The sequence below is a fragment of the Panthera pardus genome, unplaced genomic scaffold, assembly GCF_024362965.1.
Source record: "Panthera pardus isolate Hobbes unplaced genomic scaffold, ASM2436296v1 HiC_scaffold_24, whole genome shotgun sequence".
Classification (NCBI taxonomy): Eukaryota; Metazoa; Chordata; class Mammalia; order Carnivora; family Felidae; genus Panthera; species Panthera pardus.
Genome location: NW_026526810.1, coordinates 130,007,353 through 130,025,973, shown reverse-complemented (window position 1 = coordinate 130,025,973; position 18,621 = coordinate 130,007,353). Strand labels below are relative to the sequence as shown.

At 53.2% G+C, this 18,621-nt stretch overlaps 1 protein-coding gene, 1 long non-coding RNA gene and 1 other non-coding gene across 4 annotated transcripts in view; all 3 read left to right on the top strand.

Annotated features, from left to right (window-relative positions):
• The first annotated feature begins 11 nt into the window (after positions 1-11).
• Positions 12-2,953, top strand: LOC109274524 (uncharacterized). Its single transcript, XR_002083655.2, has 4 exons — positions 12-695; positions 1,518-1,687; positions 1,941-2,153; positions 2,438-2,953. It is a non-coding gene; the product is annotated as an uncharacterized LOC109274524 (long non-coding RNA).
• On the top strand, positions 957-1,231 carry LOC128773332 (small Cajal body-specific RNA 13). Its single transcript, XR_008417599.1, has one exon. It is a non-coding gene; the product is annotated as a small Cajal body-specific RNA 13 (non-coding RNA).
• Positions 2,954-16,067: 13,114 nt separating the features above from the next.
• Positions 16,068-18,621, top strand: part of SYNE3 (spectrin repeat containing nuclear envelope family member 3) — a 101,064-nt gene continuing 98,510 nt past the window's right edge. Inside the window, exon 1 of one of the 2 annotated variants that reach the window (XM_053889760.1) lies at positions 16,068-16,167. The gene's annotated coding sequence lies outside the window, so the exon portion shown is untranslated. Of the gene's footprint in view, positions 16,168-16,875; positions 17,026-18,621 lie in introns of those variants that run through there. The other variant, XM_053889764.1, reaches the window with a different exon arrangement.

The window sequence follows — 18,621 nt, the reverse complement described above, 5'->3', positions numbered from 1 at the left end:
CCAGAGGGAAGACGACTTCCCTCCGGAGGGTAGACGGGCCTGCTGGGATACTCCCGGATGACTGCGAAAGGTGGGCGGGCTCCGCCGTTCCGCGGCACGCCGGGAAGAGGTCACTTCCAAGGGAAGGTTCCGGTTCCGGTGTAGGCGGTGGTTGAGTTGCCGTGGCAACGCGGTAACCCGGCTCCGGGTTTCCGCGTTAGGGGCGGCGGCGGGGCTGGAGCCGGCCTGTGCCCGCCTTTCCCAGCCTGGGTGAGCGACGCCGGTACCTCCGTGCGGCCGCGGCGGAAAGCCGCCGTTCGTGGTGGGAGCGGGGCCGGGGCCGGGGCCGGGCGCTGGGGGCCGGGGCGCCCGCGTCGAAGCGGGCGGCCACGTGTCCCGGCTGTGCCTTGGCCGCGCTGCCCGCGTGGGAGCCGAGGCCCGGCCCCGGCCCGGCGGCGCCCGCCTCCGGCGTTCAATTATATCTCGAAAATAACTTTTAAAATTGTGTAACGTGCTCTCGTGTGCATATCCCTTCCGGGTTTGGGGCCTCGTGGACTTTGCAGCCCGCCTCAGTCCTTTGTTGCCCAGGGAGCCACGAGGGAATTGGTTCCCTGGACAAACGTTTTCTGAGCGGGTGCTGCGTGCTAGGCACGGTGCCTGCGCGGGATGCCCGGACTTGGTGCCCAGAGCTCGTCAGCGGGAGAAGTGAGAAGCAGGTACAAAGCAGGGTGCGGGTACAGAGAGGAGGGCAGAAAGCCTCCCGGGCTCGTTGCTTTCTCAGTTTTCCATTGTACCTAGTGCACCTTGAAATATATATTCGCTAGCTCGTTTATTGACTCCCCCCTCCCCTTCCCGGCACTGGACTTTATTCACTACTGTAGCCTCAGTTCCTAGAACGGTGCTTGAGACGTGGCAGGTGCTCCTGTTGGTGGAATGAGCGATTCGGGGAAATCGGGACTCACGTGAAATCGAGACGTGATCTGTAGTCTTGGAGCCGCCCTGGGTTGGTGGTACCCTAGAGCACACCAGACTTGCAGAAAAAGCATACTCCAGAGGAAGCTGAGGCATGACTGCTCAAGAGCCAGCCGTTCTATGTGCAATTTTCCTCTGATAGTTCCTGGGTGCTGTTGCCACGGTGATAATGACCGCGCGGTGTCATTATCTATCGACCGACAGCAAGAGAAGCCTTGCAGTCGAGATATTGTTTAACAGACAGAGTGGTTTCTGTTGGACACTGAGTACTGCTACATTTTTTTTTTTTAACCTTACGTATTTTAAAAATGGTTTCGAGAGGTGACCTGTTTTGGAGGTTCTCAACTTTAAAATCAGAGAACGAGGCCGTGCTGGTAACAAGTAATCTTGCAACCATTCTGCCTGAAACTGGGACCCTGGTGAATTGAGAATAAACTCAAGATATTCCTCAGAAGTGCTCGTCCCTGACATATTTATTTCATCCTTATTGATGGTATGGATATGTGATAGTTTTCTGACATTGATCCGCTTCTTACAGAATCCTTTCCCCCCCCCCCCCTCCCCAGCTTCATGGATTCCAGGTAAATCAGAGGAGCAAGCATCATGAACAGAAGTATGTACAGGAAATGCCGTGGTGCTGAAGCCTAAGCGATGTTGCAGAAGTCCAGGACCTGGTGTGCTTACCAGTTGGGAATGTATTATTTCCCAAATCACCTAATTTTTCCTCATGCTTATAGTAAGTTGGGTTTTTTAAATAAATAAATAGATTAAAAATATAAATATATATTTTTATCTATATAAACATATATATATTTTTATATATTGGTATTGTATTGGTATATATATTGGTATATATATGTGTATATGTGTGTGTGTGTGTGTGTGTGTATATATGTATATATATATATATATATGTAATTTGTTCCTGCAAAGCTAAAACTGTTCACTGCCTCCATGAAACTGACCTGTTTCTGTGTTGACTGGAATAGGGAGAAAAATTCGCAGACTTCTCTTCTGAGGATCCAGGGACGTAGAACAATAATGCGAGGTGGCACATCTCTTACCTAGTATGTAGCATTGGCTTGGAAGCTTAGATGTCTTTCTTACTGTCAGACGTTTTATTGAGAACACAGCTGTCATCATAAGATTACAAGTAAACCCTGAGCAGGAAGAATACCCGGCCTGCGTTCTGGGAACTTACAGTAAGTCGAGTTGCTGTGGGCAGTAGAGCATAAGAACGCAGGTGAAACCTAAGGCTATGAGAGAGCATGTCTGTGTTCATTCAGAACACTCGGTGGGGCGGCTTTGATAGCACGGTCAAGGGCAAGGTAAATCTAAACTTTTGGGTTAGGCATCGCAACCAAAGAAATTAAAACAATTTGAAGTTTTTAATAAAGCAGCCAAAAATACAAAATTTTATAGATGTTGAACATACTCCTTTCTGTCTTTGATTTAAAGCCACCCTTATACTCTGGTTTCTCTTCAGATCGAATAAATCTTTCGCCTTCTAAAACCACCGTTGAGGGCACTTGGGTGGCTCAGTCAGTTGAGCGTCTGACTTGATTTCAGCTCCTGTCACGATGTCTCGGTCCGTGGGTTCGAGCCCCACGTTGGGCTCTGCGCTGGCAGCACGGAACCTGCTTGGGATTTTCTGTCTCCGTCTCTCTCTGCCCCTCCCCTGCTCACGCTCTGTCTCTCCTTCTAAATAAATAAACACTTAAAAAAATAAAAAATGAAACCACTCTTGGAGTATTGCCTCCAAACATTGTGATTTAAAGAAACCAAGAAGATGGTACGCGAGATATTTCTTCCAAAGCATCAAACTCTCATGTATGATTTGGCATTTTAGTTTTGAGGTTTTTCTTTAGAAATCTGTTCTATTAATGCCGGAATCACTGTATTATACGCCTGAACCTGATGTAAAACTATACATTGACTATACTGGAATTAAAAGCAAAACTCTTTTCTGTAATGAAAACATGACAAAAACCGTTGTCAGAAATCTGCTTTTATACTCCAATGTATTTTGGGCGTTTTGAGCACGTAAGTCAATTATCTTTATCAGTTCGTGATGTCTCCCATGTGAACATTAGTAGAAGGTGGAGGTGGGAAGTACGCAGAAAGTTATTTAAATCCTGGGATTTTGGTCACAAAATGTAATTAGACCACAAACTAAATAATCGTGCCATGTATAAACATGCTGGCTCAGCCATCCTAAAAACGTTTTTCTCTCTGTGCTTATTTATAGATAAAGTTTTACTGTGTTTCGCACAATCTCTGCTTTCTACCCAGCCCTCCAGAAGCAAATTCAACATTGAACCTATGGTTACAAACCTTCACAAAGTTGAGCTAGTTTCTTCCCATATATCAGCTCTAAATGAAGAGTCCAGATTGTTGAGCCTAAGACAGTACGTTTTCTGAACGCTCAGCAGATCAGCGTTTCCAACTTCAGGTCTTAAAGTCCCTGCTTTATTCTTGCAAAGAGGGTGTGTTTCTATGCATAGGGACAGGTGATACAGACCTGTTGGTCCAAGCCGGCGAGAACATTCTGCAAGTGTCATTTTAAGAGAAAAGTGGCTGTTTGAGCCACCAGACATGCCTCAGCTAAAGTAAAATAGCATCGGAGACCCCGAGTTCCACAGTCATGAGCCGGAACCTGAACCCTTTCGCTGTGGTGCACGGAGCTAGTATCTAGTAATTTTAGAGCATCAGTGTGACCGTGGAATTAACTGGTTTCCCCAGCCGCCCTAAAAACAATGGAAAGTACGAGAAACCAGGACAATGCCCAGCCCTCTGGGAGAATTTTTGCTAATCCCTAATGCCAGACAGAAACGCCTTTGGGGATTCCTAGCCTCTATTTGACAAGCCAGCTGGTTTTATAAATACTGCTCTGGCCATGGCCTCAGTTTTTCTAATCTCTGTTTCCCACATCTCGTGGGCTCAGCCTCGAGTCAGGAAGGAAGGCCTCGTTAGGACCCACCTCTACTGGTCCTGCTCTCCCCTGGGTGAAATGAAGAGAAACGGTGCGCTGTAAATTGGGTTAAGTTTAGTCCGGAACGGACGGGGAGACGCCTTCCCTGAAGAAGCGTGCGTGGAAAGCTTGGCTGCCACAGCAGAACCTGCTTCCCTCCTGGGATTTGGAATGTAGAGGTGTGACGTCACCGAGACGGGTTCCTTCTCGGCACTTTCCACCCCTTCCCACCTTCCCCTTCCCGGGTTTGTGAAAATTACGTTTGCGGTGTCTGCGAAGGTTTACGCCGATTTCAAGATGTCTCTCTATGAGGGCTGCAGAGTTTTAAGGCCTCATCTGTACTCCCGTTCCTCTGCTTCAGAACGTTCGCCGCCCCCACCCCCCTGCCCCCAAATAATACCGTCTTGCGTGTGTCGCGTACCATTTTGTTCTTTCTGTGTACGGGAACTCATTTGATCTGTTCGTTAACCCTAGGATAATGGTGCTCGGACGTTGTGGTCCCCAAATTACGTTCTCTGGTATTTGTTGATCGCATCTTTTTGGCAGACTCCAGCACTTTTGGTTCCTCTGTGTGTTTTGTTGCCTTGAAAGCACTTTTTTTTTTTATTTTACTGCTGAATCATAGCCTCACAAGCAAGTCCCGCAGAAAATCAAATATTCCTGAATTATCTTTGCTGCATGTGTATATATTGGATACAGATGTGGTTTTTTAGACGCCCTGAAACGAAAATGGCAACAGTTTCACTCCAAAAATCCAATGAAAGAAAATATCAACATGGCTGTTCAGTTCAGAAGCTCTGTGCTCCTTTGTCCTCATGCTGCTGTTACACAGTGAGGACTGAACTTGGGAGTAGCCCTTTAAAATGACACATATTTAAAAAAAAAAAAGGGACACATATGCTGGACTTTGTTGAGAACCTCATTTTATTCAGAGGAAAAGAACCCAAATCATAACCTCCTATAAGGTAATAATAAGAATGAAGTGATGGGGCGCCTGGGTGGCTCAGTCAGTTAAGCATCTGACTTTTGATTTTGGCCCAGGTCATGATCTCATGGTTTGTGGGCTCGAGCCCCATGCCCATAGCGCAGAGCCTGCTTGGGATTCCCTCTCTCTGCCCCTCCCCTGCGCGCGCTCTCTCTCTCTCTCTCTCAAAATAAACATTAAAGAAAAAAAAAGTAATCAGAAACCGTGTTAAGATGAGATTAAAAGTGATAAAACAGGGGCACTTGGGTGGCTCCGTTGAGCGTCCAACTCATGATTTCATCTCAGATCATGATCCCAGGGTCAGGGGATCAAGGCCCTCGTCAGGCTGCGTGCTGAGCGTGGGGCCTGTTTAAGATTCTCTCCCCCCCACTCCACCCCATCCCCTGGTCACTCTTTCTCTAAAATATATTTTTGAAAAGTGATAAAAAAAAAACTTGATTAATCTTGAGATAAAAGAATCTCAACCATTTAATGAAATTTTTCATCTTTTGCATTATGTGCTTTTTTTGTTTGTTTGTTTTTTGCCAGCAGATATTTTCCATAAGCTCAAACTGCTAACTATATCCCAACAGCTTCTGAGAAGCTGCCTGGACCCCAGACTGTGGAGAGCAAGGAGCCAGTGCTGTTGTATGTCAGACCTGTTACGAGGATTTATCCGTTAGCAGAAGGTTATGTCTCCCTCCGATGATCACTGAGGTTGAGGCCAGACGAACATAGAGGAAATTTTCATTGTTTTCTCTTGAATGACCGCTAAGACGTTTTGCCAAGACCACAAATACTCTTTCCGATGAGTCAGAATTGCTCTCTGTACTTCAGCCTTTGAGTCTGAACCCGTGCCCTCGAAATTAAATCTTGCCATCACAGCGATCCAGTTCCGGCCTTCTGCAACCATCCGGCCAGCCAAGGGAGGGAAATTCACCCAGGGTTTGACAGAGGAAGGGGGTGGGGTGGGAATGGGAGGAGACATTCATTAACTGTTCGATTCCTTTACAGGGAAAAAGTGGAGGATTTTAAGTAATTCCCCCCCCCCCTTTTTTTTTTTTGCTTTTATGGCCGGAAAGATCCCTTTTGTTAATTCTAAACTACACATTCTGAAAGTGTAGCCTACCGAGATACAATCAATTGACATCAAATTTCTGTGCGTGGGAGCTTCAGAGTTTCAGGAAAAGACTGTATGAGAAACCAGTTATACTCTGTAAGAGAAAAAAAGGAGAAGTGCTTTGCAAAAATTGAGTGACCAAGAGTTGTGTATGAAAAGCCTTGGGCAGAAGGTGACATATTTCAGGCCCGCCACCCTCTGCAGCTACACACGCAGCTGACCTGGCATTCTCACTTCCGGGGGGGGGGGGGGGGGCGGGGGGCCTGTATCAGCACAGCCCTGTCTGTGTGAGCCGGGTCGGGGTTGGGGGCGAGAGACGCCCACTGGTTCATCTCGCTTCCTCCCATGCAGCTGCAGCCCGGTGATAGTTCACACATCCCGCTGGCTGGCTGGCTGGGGACGGGGCTGATATGATACCCTTTTACTTGAAGGGATTTTTGCTCGTGTTCAAAAGTAACACACGTCTTTCAAAATCATTCTTTCTGTCTTTTGAGAAACTTGGAGCTCTTCCCTAGTGCCTGCCTTTCCCGGCAAGGCAGGTAGGGGGCACTAGTCCTTCTAGGAAGCCAGGGCAGTAAGAGCCAATACCTGCCGTCTCTGTCCTTGCACAGAGTGTCTGGGAAGTCTTCTGCTGGCCGGATTTTTGGAAGAGCCCCTCCATCCTCCCAAGGCCCGCTCTTGTTTTAGGGAAGGCCTAGCTTGCTTACTTTTCTCCCATTACAGCCACAACGCATGAGAAGCAGTAAACTTGCAAGGCTAACGCTAAATGCAGGAGGAAGCAAGGACTACAAGGCCACCAGGAGATTGCAAAAATTAAGAAGCCAAAGCCGACCGTCTTTGGTGTTTTAAAGCAGCATTCTGGGAGCATTTGATGTGAGTGGGGCCAACAGCCCTCACATGGCACTATGCCTTGAGCGTTAGAGCCTGGTATAAAAATTCCAAGTCACCAAGAAAAGACTTACGATCCATGTGCTTTGGTGAAGAAGTCAAGGAAACATAGCATATATTGGGTTGCCAGCACAAATTATGCACACTGGCTTTATTAAAGGGGCGATGGTAAAAAACAAACCAGAAGAATACTTTCTTCCTTCATTATGCCAGATAAACAGAATATTATCATCCTCCTGTTATGTATGTCCTTTTAGTCCATGGTAAGCCCCTTAGAAATACTCCGTTGAATTAGATGGTGAGGGATTGAATGCTATGGGCGTACAGTTGGGTCTTTCTAAACCGCGAACCAACTGTTGGGCTTAAGAGAGCTCAGCTAACAGCAGGCCTGCAGACGGCCGTCCGTACAACGGTTTGAACAGTGTCGTAGCGTGCAATCCAGGAGGCAAACTTGGAGGCGTCAAGGAACATAACCACTGCGTGTCCTGTGGCCCAGCCCCGTTTTCTCGCTGTTGGGGGCCAAACCCTTCTGGGGTTTTGTACGGATTATGGTGGTGGTGGTTGTTGTTGCTGTTTTCCTGCTCCCCTCCCCCGCCAGCCGACCATCAGCTTCTGGTCTGACAAAATTCATTATTTTGCCCCCCAGTCCTTAGCACTTAGTACACGCTCCATGCATAATTCTCAAGCGAAGAACCTGTACCACGGTGAGCGATACAGGACAGTATCTCAGAAATCCCAAATTGCATGAAACTCACACTGCCGACCACCGATGCCAGAGGATGTGAAGACACATTCCCCCAGGGATGCTAAGCAGGGTTCAGTGTTCAGCAAGACACTCCTGCTCCCCAGGGCCTCACAGCCAGATGGCGGGGACAGATGCAAGAATGTCCCGGTGCTGGTGCCGGTGGGCGCCCCCCCTCCCCCCTCCAGGGCAGTGAGTCAGCGCCTCTGGGACCAGAGAAAGCTTGGTAGAGGGGTCGGCACTTGAGCTGAGTGTTGAAAGAAGGGTGAAGAGCCGCTGTTTGAAAAAGGAAGGATGGTCCAGGAGAGGAAGCATCCCCGGCAAAGGCACGGAGGTCGGAGCTCGCTCTGGGGAGAGGAGGACCCGTGGACCTAGCTGAGGGGCTCGGATCTCCTCCCCAGAGTGAGAGAAGGTCACGGAAAGAGTGTAAGCTGCGGAGCTCTGGAGAGTTCCCCCTGGCGGGCACGTTGAACGTGAAAAGGAGGTGGCAGGGTGGCAGAGGGGGGCCAGGAAGGCACCGGGGTGAACAGAGGGCACCAGTGTGAGGGTTTCCCTGAGGATTTGGTGACTGGCTGGGAAGAAAAGCCAGGGCCTTGGGCTTATCCCCGGGTTTCTGGCACGGCAGCTGCTGTCTCCTCCTTACTGAGGCTTGGGATACAGGGGAGAAGGGGGGGATGGGAGGGCGAGTTGTGAATTGCTTTCGGACATTCAGAGGGGACTCGAAATCATTAAGTTGTACCTAAAATATGGGGGCACAGAGGGCGCCTGGGCGGCCCGGCCGGTTAAGCGTCCGACTCTTGGTTTCGGCTCAGGTCACCATCTCCTGTCTCGTGAGACCGAGCCCCGCATCGGGTTCTGCGTTGACAGTGCTGAGCCTCCTTGGGGGTCCTCTCTCTTCTCTCTTTCTCTCTGTCCGTCCCGTGCTCGCTTGCTCTCTGTCTCAAATAAGTAAAAACTTAAAAATTAAGTTAAAATGAAATAAAAGACAACGTGGGAGCACAACACTCAGTCTGTTGCCTCTACAGGTCTGGGCCTGATGGCTGGAGATTTGGGCGGGAAGAACAAGAAAGGGAGCTGCAGAAGAAATTGGGGAAGGTGTGCAGTCAGGAAAGAGCAGGCCATGGGACTGAAAAGGAGGCAGGAGGCAGAGAGGGCACAAAGGACCCAAGTATCGCCTGGATCTGGTGACCGAGGTGAGCATGGTTGGGGGCTGGAGCGGCCAGGGTGTTCCCTGGACCTCTCAGGGTCTCTGGAACACGGAGCCAGGCCAAGGGGTGTGGAAAGTGACTTCTGGCTGTCATCCCCGGGCGGACTTGCGAACTCAGAGTCTGTAAACCGAGCAGACAGGCCCCGGTGCTTTTGCCCAGAGTCGGCAGTGACACGAGCAGACATTTCAGTGTGGATGGTGAACAGCCTGGGCTCCCGAGGCGCCGTGCCAGCAAGGGCCTTTCTGGAACACCCGAGGACACCAAAAACGTGTGCGCGCGGGGCTGCCTCTGCCGAGTGTGGCCTTTTCATCAGCCGGGAGGGTGCACGGAGTGGCACTGGCCGTTCCTCTCTGCATGCCAGCTCCACAACATCAAAGAAGGAACTGAGGAGGAGAGTTCTTTCAAATCTTAGGCCAGGTGCAGCTCCTGCAGCAGCGGGAACTTGCGAGCAGACCATCTAGAAAGCGCTCCTTCTGCGAGTCTGCGGTCAGCCGTTTGCTGCAGGATCCTTTTTTGTTTTTGTTTTTGTTTCCTTTGCGGCAAGAGCCTAATGCTCTGTGCATGAGGCCCTGCTGGGGAACATCTTGGGCCATGGAGAACTGCCCCCAAGAGCAGCAGGGTTTCGCACAGAGCCCGGACCTGACCTGCCGCTCAGGCACAGGGGCCCCCCCTGGGGCGGGCCGCTCCCCTGCTGATGGAGGGGGCGACGCGGAAGCCCCGCCTGGGAGCCTGGGTTCCGCTGCCCCCACGCCAGTGCCAAGGCCACGCCCCCGCGTGCCTGCCAGGCGGGGCCCAGAGGCCTCCCGGCTTCCCGGGCACGCTGCCTACCGCACAGCACCTCTACGTTATCGCCTGCCCAGCACAGCAGAGCCCGCTGAAAAGCAAGCCGAGAACACTTCGGCAGGTCACAAAAACGTGTCTCCAGGGGGCAAAAGACTGAAAGATTTCTCTTGCCCCCGTAGCGGAGAAGTCTTCCTGACTCACAGCCTCTTCCTGAGCTGGCTTCTGTCCTCAAGTTTTGTTTGCAAGCATCGTAATTGCAGGATCTAATTTCCCACAATAGCACACATTTGCACAGACAACGAGTCTGTGGCACATTCTCATCATCCTGACGCTCATGGACAGCTCCTGCAGGGAAGACAGGGCGAAACTGGCCCCACTTTCTAGATGTGGAGACAGTGTGGGGGCGGGGGGGGGGTACATGGCCCAGCAGGGTTAGCCAGCGGGGTGGGGGGGGGTGGGGGGGGTGGGGGGGGTGGGGGGTGGGGGGGGGACGCAGAGCCCAGAGGGACCACCACGTCGGAGATTCTCACCCAGCGAGCCCTTCATGCTGCCCGCCCACCCCAGGGCTGGCAGCAAGGGTGCCCTCAAGGCTGCATTTCGTTTTCAAAACGAAAGCAGACAAATAAAGCCAGGTTGCTCGCATCCTGTCGCTTAAACCAAAATGATGAAGTCGTAAGGGCAAGTGGTCGTGGACGCTGTGACGGAAGACAAATCATACCCCTCGTACATTTAGCAGCCACGGAGAAAGCCAAGTGCGGACGTGGCTTTTGTGGTATACAGCGATTCAGAAAACACGAAAGCACGTTATCTGAAATGCACTCAGCCAGCCTGGGTGTTTTATGGTATAAAGCTGGGAGTTTGGTGCCTTTCTTGCCGCACACACAGGTAATCAACATAACCAGAGCGTTCAGTCCTGCTGTTTATGTGTGCACACACGGAGCAGACTTCTAGGCTGGTCCTTGCCTCTCACAGCAGACACACACATGCACACACACACACACACACACACACACACACACACACACACACACAGAACAGGCTTCCAGGCTGGCGCTTGCCTGTCATAGCACACACATGACATGCAGGGTTCTCACCTGTTGCTAAAGCTGGTGCCGTTCTTTCCAAAGCACTTTAAGTTTTCATCTATAACCTTGACCCCTAAGGAATTCATCACACCAGGGAAGCCAGAGTTTAACATTCCGGGTTCAACGTAACTCTGTGTAAAAATATAACCTAACAAATGGGTGGGAATTGAATCACGACCAGGAAATGGTCCTCCGCCGTTCCCACCAGACAGACGGAATCCACAGCGATTAAGTGTGGCCCGAGGCCAGAACGCCTGGCTCTGTACCCTAGATGGGTCATACGATAGCTGTGTGATGACGGGCAAGTTATTAGCCTCTCTATTCCGTCATTTGTAAGATCGGTTAATAGTAGCCACCCTAGAGGGTCGTGATTGGGGCGCCTGGGTGGCTCAGTCGGTTGAGCATCTGACTTTGGCTCAAGTCATGATCTCGCGGTTCATGAGTTCGAGCCTTGGGCTCTATGCTGACAGCTATAGGGTCGTGATGAGGAGCAAGTGAGTTAATATGAGTAAAGGCTTAGTACCGTGCTTGGCACGTAGTAAGCCCTTAATCAGTGTTAGGTATCATCATTACCCAGAACGCCTTCCCCCAGACACTTGGGCCTTCACTCCTCCCATTTCTGGATTCCTCTAAGGTTCAGTTCTGTACCGCGCAGCCTAGCATTTGATAACGTGCGGTGCTGTCTTGTCATTTCAGCGTCATTTCAACGTCTGAGTCTCACTGTTGCTCCCTCGATAGATGGCAAGTTCCCGATGGTAGGAACCACGGAGTTTGCTTTTGCCGGATTTCCACAACTCACAGCCCAGTCCTGGGCAACCACCACACACACATAAACATCCCGGGAGCGTGCGTATCACTGTAAGCAAGTAGGAACCCACCTGGGGGTGCGGCATTACGGACGGGTACTACAACCAACAGCTGAAACACCAAGTGGGAAGACTTCTATTGACCCCCCCAAACCCGTACTGAATGTTGACCACTGCTCTACTCACAATAGCCCCAAACCGGAGACGACCCAGTTGCCCTTCGGCAAGTGAGTGGCTAGACAAACAGCGGTCCGTCCGTGCCATGCAATGGAGGGGTACGAACTCTTGGTACAGAAACACTCCGGAAGAATCGCCAGTGAATTCTGCTGAGTGACAGTAGCCAATCGCCAAAGGTTACACACTGTATGATTCCATTAACGTGCTATTCTTGAAATGGCAAAATTATAGAAATGCGAATGGATTAATGGTTGCCAGGGGTGAGAGAGGGGATAAGAGTGGGGGAAACACCTGCATTCTGATGGTGTCAGCCTCAACATCCTGGTTGTGATGCTGTGCTACGTAGGTAATGTCTTTTTTGCAAGACATTACCATTGGCGGAAACTGGGGAAAAGGTACAGGGATCATTCAGCCTAGTTTATTACAACTGCATAATCTACAATTATCTCCAAATCAAAGGTTTAATTAAAAAAAAAAACCACTTACGGGGTGCCTGGGTGGCTCAGTCGGTTGAGCGCCCGACTTCAGCTCAGGTCATGGTCTCGCGGTTCGTGAGTTCAAGCCCCGAGTCAGGCTCTGTGCTGACAGCTCAGAGCCCGGAGCCTGCTTCGGATTCTGTGTCTCCCTCTCTCTGCCCCTTTCCCGCTCATGCTCTGTCTCTCTCTGTCTCTCAGAAAATGAATAAACGTTAAAAAAAAATTTTTTTTTTTTAAAAACCGCTTATGGTGTTCCCAGAAGAAGCAGAAAGACTAGATAGGGTTGCCCATGGATGGGAGAAATATATAGCAAGCCTCTTCTAGAAAGATTTTATTTTTTAGGAGTGAAGTTTGTCGATTGTACTTGACATTTTGTCTCTGTTAGTACTTAATCCTTGGAATATATTAACAGTCGTAATACGATTAAAATTCACACAGTTTTTTATTATTTTTTAAAATTTATTTATTTCGAGAGAGAGAGAGAGAGAATGTTTGAGCACGAGAGGGGCAGAGAGAGAGAGGGAGAGAGAGAGAGAATCCTAAGCAGGCTCTGCACCATCAGTAAGGAGCCTGACTCTGGGCTTGAACTCACGAACCACGAGATCATGACCTCAGCTGAAATGGAGTCCGATGCTTAACCGACTGAGCCACCTAGGTGGCTCAGGTTTTAAACTGAGAGGAGTAACCGGGAGGTGGTCCTGCTCTAACTCCCTCGTTTCCAGATTCAGAAACTCAGAAGTGGCCCAACGTTCCACAACTAACTAGCAGCATTAACCAGGACTGGGACCCAGTCATCCCAGTCATCCCAGGATCCAGTCCTGTGTTTCCAACACACTCTGTGTCTTTATTTTATAAAAGCAGCACAGTTCATGTGCGTAGACGGGTGTCCTGAATTACTCCGGTTCCCATGCTTGGTGCCTGATAGGACTCGTGGCCCTCCAGCAGGGGTGTCCCTGCCCAGTTACAGGGTGGCTGCTGCTGGTGGGGTCAGCAACGTACTCTGAGAACGATCCAGGCTGGTGCCCCACCCCTCCCCGCTACAAGCCCATGATAGGACCAGAGTGGGAAAGACAGAAGAGCACTCAGAGAGCTGGTTAGAAAGAAAACAGAGGACGAAGCCGCTGAGAGCAGAGCCAGGATGAGAACAGCTCTCCTGCCCAGCTCAGGGCTTCTCTGAAGAGGCACCCCAGAAACGACCACCCCCGTGCGAGCTTTTCATCGCCCTGCGGCCAATGGGACCGACTTAAGTCATCACGAGGGGAAAGCCAGGCTAGAGACAGAGAAGTGGCAACAGAGGTTTCCGGAGCGCCAATTACCACGTGGGACCCTGGGCAGGGCCCCTCCTTCCTGCCCCCTTGCCTCAGTTTACTCACTCCCACAACAAGAGGTTTGGATGAGCCCGGAGAGCCACTCCAGCTTGTGTTCTAAGCTCCTCATGGAGACCGAACACACAGACAACTAAAAATCATGCCTGCAAAACAAGACTTGTACGGATCGAGGTGGAGGTAACAGACCAGGTAACAGACCTGGATCAGTTCCCCCGGCTCAGTGAGTCGGCCCCTGCTTCCCCATGGGTGGTGGTGGCGATGTTGGCTGCAGGGAAGAGAGATGGGGGGAAGGAGCAGAAATTTCACTTTTCGGGAGACATTTTGTACGTTACACAAACAGCCCCCGCCGCCAAGTGAGTCAGAATTTCCGAATGGCATAATTTTAGGGCCTTCTTGCGGTTCCCTCTCTGGGCCACTTCTGAAAGGGAGGCCTCAGGGCGGGGTTTCCTGTGCTCAATTCCAGAGATGACAGAGGGGCTCTCCCCCACCGTCCTTTGCCAGAATTTTCCTTCCAGATCAGTTTTCGTTTCCACGAATTTCTCTAGCAGCGGGTGATGCTGAACACGAGGTGAAGGCTTCATAGCCCTCCGAGTTGCCAACTCCCCCTTTCTCCCGCACCGATTCCTCAAGGCTCTCCCCTCCGGCATGGACTACTTTGGAGTGGCCGAGGACTGCCGCAGAATTCGCGAAAAACAAGGCCCTGTTTTTCATGGCAGGCTTAAGAAAAGCAATGGGAGAGGGGCGCCTGGGTGGCTCAGTCGGTTAAGCGTCCGACTTCGGCTCAGGTCACGATCTCGCGGTGAGTTCGAGCCCCACGTCGGGCTCTGTGCTGACTGCTCAGTGCCTGGAGCCTGTTTCAGATTCTGTGTCTTCCTCTCTCTGACCCTCCCCCCACTCATGCTCTGTCTCTCTCTGTCTCAAAAATAAATAAATGTTAAAAAAAAAATTAAAAAAAAAAAAAGAAAAGCAATGGGAGAGCGTTCTCACAAATCCCCAAGCCCGGTAAAGCTAAAGATAATAACTGATGACAATAAACCTACTAATACGTGCCCAGCATTTTGCAGCTTGTGGATATTTTTTTTTATCACATCTATTTTCACCTGTGGAATATTATTGCTATCTCCACTTAAGAGATGAGAAAACTAAGGCTCTACGAGGTTGCATGGCTTGCTAGGGTTCATTCAGGAAAGTAGCAGAGCCGGGTCCCGAATGCGGGTCTGGAAGGTTTGAAGCCGGTGCTCTGCGCTCTCTAAGCACCTCACGGCCCCGTTCAGGAGACAGCCCCCTGGACACGGAATCCTTGCACCGGGACTTCCTCCTCCCGGGGGGTCCTATCCTACTCCGTGCCTCCCTCTCCATATCCCCAGGGACTAGCACATAGTAGGTGCTCAGGAAATGTTTGATGAGAGACCGCATCGCTGTTTACCAGAACCTGTGGCGATCACACCATACCCGGAACAGCTCACGTGAGCCGGTGCTCACGCCTTCAGGCGCAGAACCATTCAAGATGGATTCCTGTTATCAGGCCCATTTAACAGAAAAGGAAACCAAGAATGAGTAACGAGCAGAAAGCTGCCAACTCGGGCAGTTTGGTGCCAGGGCTTGAACTCCCTACCCCAGCTGTGCCCCACCATGGCTCACCGCAGGAAGCCGACCGCTGGCGGCCGGCTGCTCTCTCTTTCCAACAGCGCCGGTGGGTCCATTTTCGCGCTCGGGCAAAGCCCCTGACCTCTGTGCGTCTCAGTCTCCACCCTAAGACAGAACCAATTAAGCTTTTCCTAATTACCCAGAAGACCTGTGCAGAGGTGTAATGGGGAGACCCACGTGAAAGCTGTGGGGGGAAAGCAAAGAGCGCTATCCAAGCACAGTCATCGCGATCGTAATTGGCCTCTGGGCCTTCCACGCGGCTGTCGTGACCCCAAGGCCGGTGTCAGCGTTTCGATGGAGTCAAGATGATAATGAGGAACATAATAAGATACCTAGAACGGGTCAAGGGGAAGCAGGGGAGAGGCCCTTTGCTGGCAAGTCCTATGACCCTGTGAATAATCATAGCTTAATGAAGGGAGTCCTGAGTCCTGCCTTAGGAGGTGTGGCTGACACTGGCATTCTAACTCCAGCTTGGTCTACCCCAGTGTTAATTCTGGCCTTTGGCATTCTTCTCCTTTGCCCTCAGTTTGGAAAAGACACACACGCGCGCGTGCACACACACACACACACACACACACACACACCATGACTATCTGGTCCTGTTTTACAATTTAATCTTTCTCTTAGGACACTGATTTTTATACTGATTTATTCAACAAATACGGATACAGGAAAACACCCTCCAGGAAGCACTAGACTTGGGGCAGCTCCCTAACTCCTCAAGCCCAGCCTCCATTTCCTCATCTGCAAAATGGGCATAGCCACACTTAAGGTGCAAAGCCTGGAGTCCCCGTGGTACATAGTTCCACCAGTTGTGTCCTTAGCGGCTCTCATCCCCACCCAAAGGAGACAGAACCAATCAGGCAAAGATGTAATTAGTCTGACAAGGATCAGGGCTGGGGTGGAGAACAGTTCAAAGATCCCTAATGCGCTGGGAGCCAAAGGCACAGAGGCAGATAAGATTCAGACAGTCTGCCGTGAGGTTTAAGAGTTGGTGGAGTTGCGGATCAAACGCGGGACGGTAAGCCTGTTGGGCGGCGGTGGGGACAGAAGGGAGACACTTACCGGGGCCTTGCGGTTTGTGAGATGTCCAGATTATGCCTTTAATTCACATTCCTTGGGGCTCACCCCCCCTCCCCCCTCCGCCGCAGTCGCTTCCTCTGGACATCCTCGGGGGCTCCCATCTGAGCCCGGGGCCCAGAGAGTTTCCCCCCCGCGGTGGCTCCGGGCACTGTGGGGTAGGAGTGGCCGGATGGGGCGCCCCCACTGTCAGGCCAGCTGATAGGTGTCACTTCCTCCTTGGATTTCGCGCCTCCGGGAGGAGTGCCCCTGCCTTTGGCCGCACCTCGGCTCTGAGGGGGGCCAGACCTGCCGGTCCCCCTCGCCTTCTCCCCAAATCTGGACGCCGGAGGATCTCCCTCCCCAGATCCAACTTTCCCCCGGGGGACAGGCAGCTCCGTGCCCTCCCGAGGATGAGACCCAGGCGGAGGCAGGCGGGGGTCCGGGGATCCGGACGGCTCCTGGGCCGGAGGGGACAGCCCGGGGCGCGGAGCCCGGGGGTGAGGATGGGGAGCCCCCGCAGCGGCGCTCCTTCCCGCGGAGGGGGGGCGGTCTGCGATTGGGCGCCGCGGGGCTGGGGCGGTGCGCCGGGGGCCTCCGCCTGGAGCGCGGGGCCGGGCGCGTCCAGCTCGGCCCGGCCGGGTGGCACGGCCCCGGGGCGGCTCCCGCGGCGGGTCCCCGAGGGGACTGGGCGGGGCCGGGGGCGAGTGTCCGGCCCCGCCCCGGCCCCGCCCCGCTCCGGAGCCGCCCGGGACGCAGGGAGGAGGGCGGCTGGGCCGGAGCTGCCCGCGGCGCCGCGCTCCTGCACGCTCCGGACCCGGTAAGTGGCGCGGGGCGCGGAGGCCGAGCCGGGGCCGGGAGGGTCGGGGCCGCGGCCCCCGGCCCAGCCCCGACGGGCCTCCCAGGGATCGGGGTCGCCGACAGTCGAGGGGACCTGGGGAGGCGCGCCCGGCGCGGGGGCGGGGGCCCTGGCGTGACAGCTGCGGGCGGGCGGGTATTTTTAGTTTAAACCTAACCGATCCCTGCCGCCTGCGAAGTCCCCGAGCCTTTCCGCTCCCCAAGCCTGGAGGCGCGGCCCCCAAGAAAAAGCCCCAGAGCCCTGGGCAGCGTGTCCCCGGCGGGCCGGGCGCCGCCTCCAGTCTTCACTCAGCCGCCGCTTGGGGCCAGCGGACCTGTCACCGCGGGCCCGCGCCGCCGGCTGTCCCGGGCCTGGGCAGCAATCGCGGGCATCAATACCCCCTCCTGGCGACCACGCGCTCGCTTCCTAGTGCCTGGGACAGCCCGGAGCGGGCGCGCTGGAAGTTGGGGGGGGGGGGGGGGCGAGTAGCCCCGGACAGCTTCGGGTTCATTCAGACACCTCCCGGCTGTGCCGCTTTGGGCAAGCCGCTCGGCCTCTCTGAGCCTCATCCCACATCTCTCAAGGAGGGCGTAGTGAGGCCAAAGATCTCTTGCGGGGCTGAGCGAGCCCCCAATGGATGCTGACCACCTTTAGGGTCTTCAGATCTTGACTCTAGACAGTGGGCCCGGTGGATGTAACCAGGCAGGCAGCCGGTGGAGGGGGGGGTGGGAGCCTGACATGCGAGGGAAGCATGCCCCATCCCAGGCGAGTGAGGGCAGGAGGAGACAGTGAGGGACAAGAGACTGCCCTCCCAGAAAAGGGAGTATGTCACAAAATCACTGCCATTCTGAGCTTGGCGGGACGGCCTCCTTCCTCCACCAAGAAGAGAGGAAACAGGCCCAGGGATGGGCAGCGATTTTCCCGGGGCTGCAGGACCGAGAACAGAATCGGGCTCTCTGGAAGGGTCAGGCCCTGCCTCCTGCACAGCCAGCAGCCCCCAGGGGTCAGGGGCTAGGAGGCGGGAGGCACGAGCGGGTGCCACCGGGCTGTTTTTGCTCTGTTTCCCGGAACCGGTCCCCTGCGGGGCTCTCTGACACGTGTGGGTCTGCACATTCCTCAAGCAGGACCTCTCTCTGCTGCCCGACAGCCGCAGCTGTGTCCAGCCTGCTGGCCCCAGGGCGCCGTTTTCAGCCAGAGAGGCCTCTCTGAGGGCAGCTGGAGCGGGGAGTGGGCTGGGAACTCCTCCTGTCTTGCTGGGGGTCCTGAGGGGAGGGGTGAGGATCTGGGCTCTGGTTTCTGCCTCAGGGTGCAGGCTGGCCCCCTGCAGACACCCTTCAGGGTGAGTTTGTCTCCATGGGAACAGCCCTGTAGCACAGCTGCTTTGCATGTTCTGTTGCGGCCGCAGACCTGTCTGTGCCTGGGTGCCCCCCCCCCCCCATCTCCTGATGCAAAAACCTGGGGCAGGGACAGCTGTGACTGCCGTCCTAGGGAGGTAAGACCGGACAGGTCCAGCACAACCCCCTAAAAGCCTTGGGGCCCCCGAGAGCCAAGAGGGCTGAGGGCCTTCCCGTGTTGCCT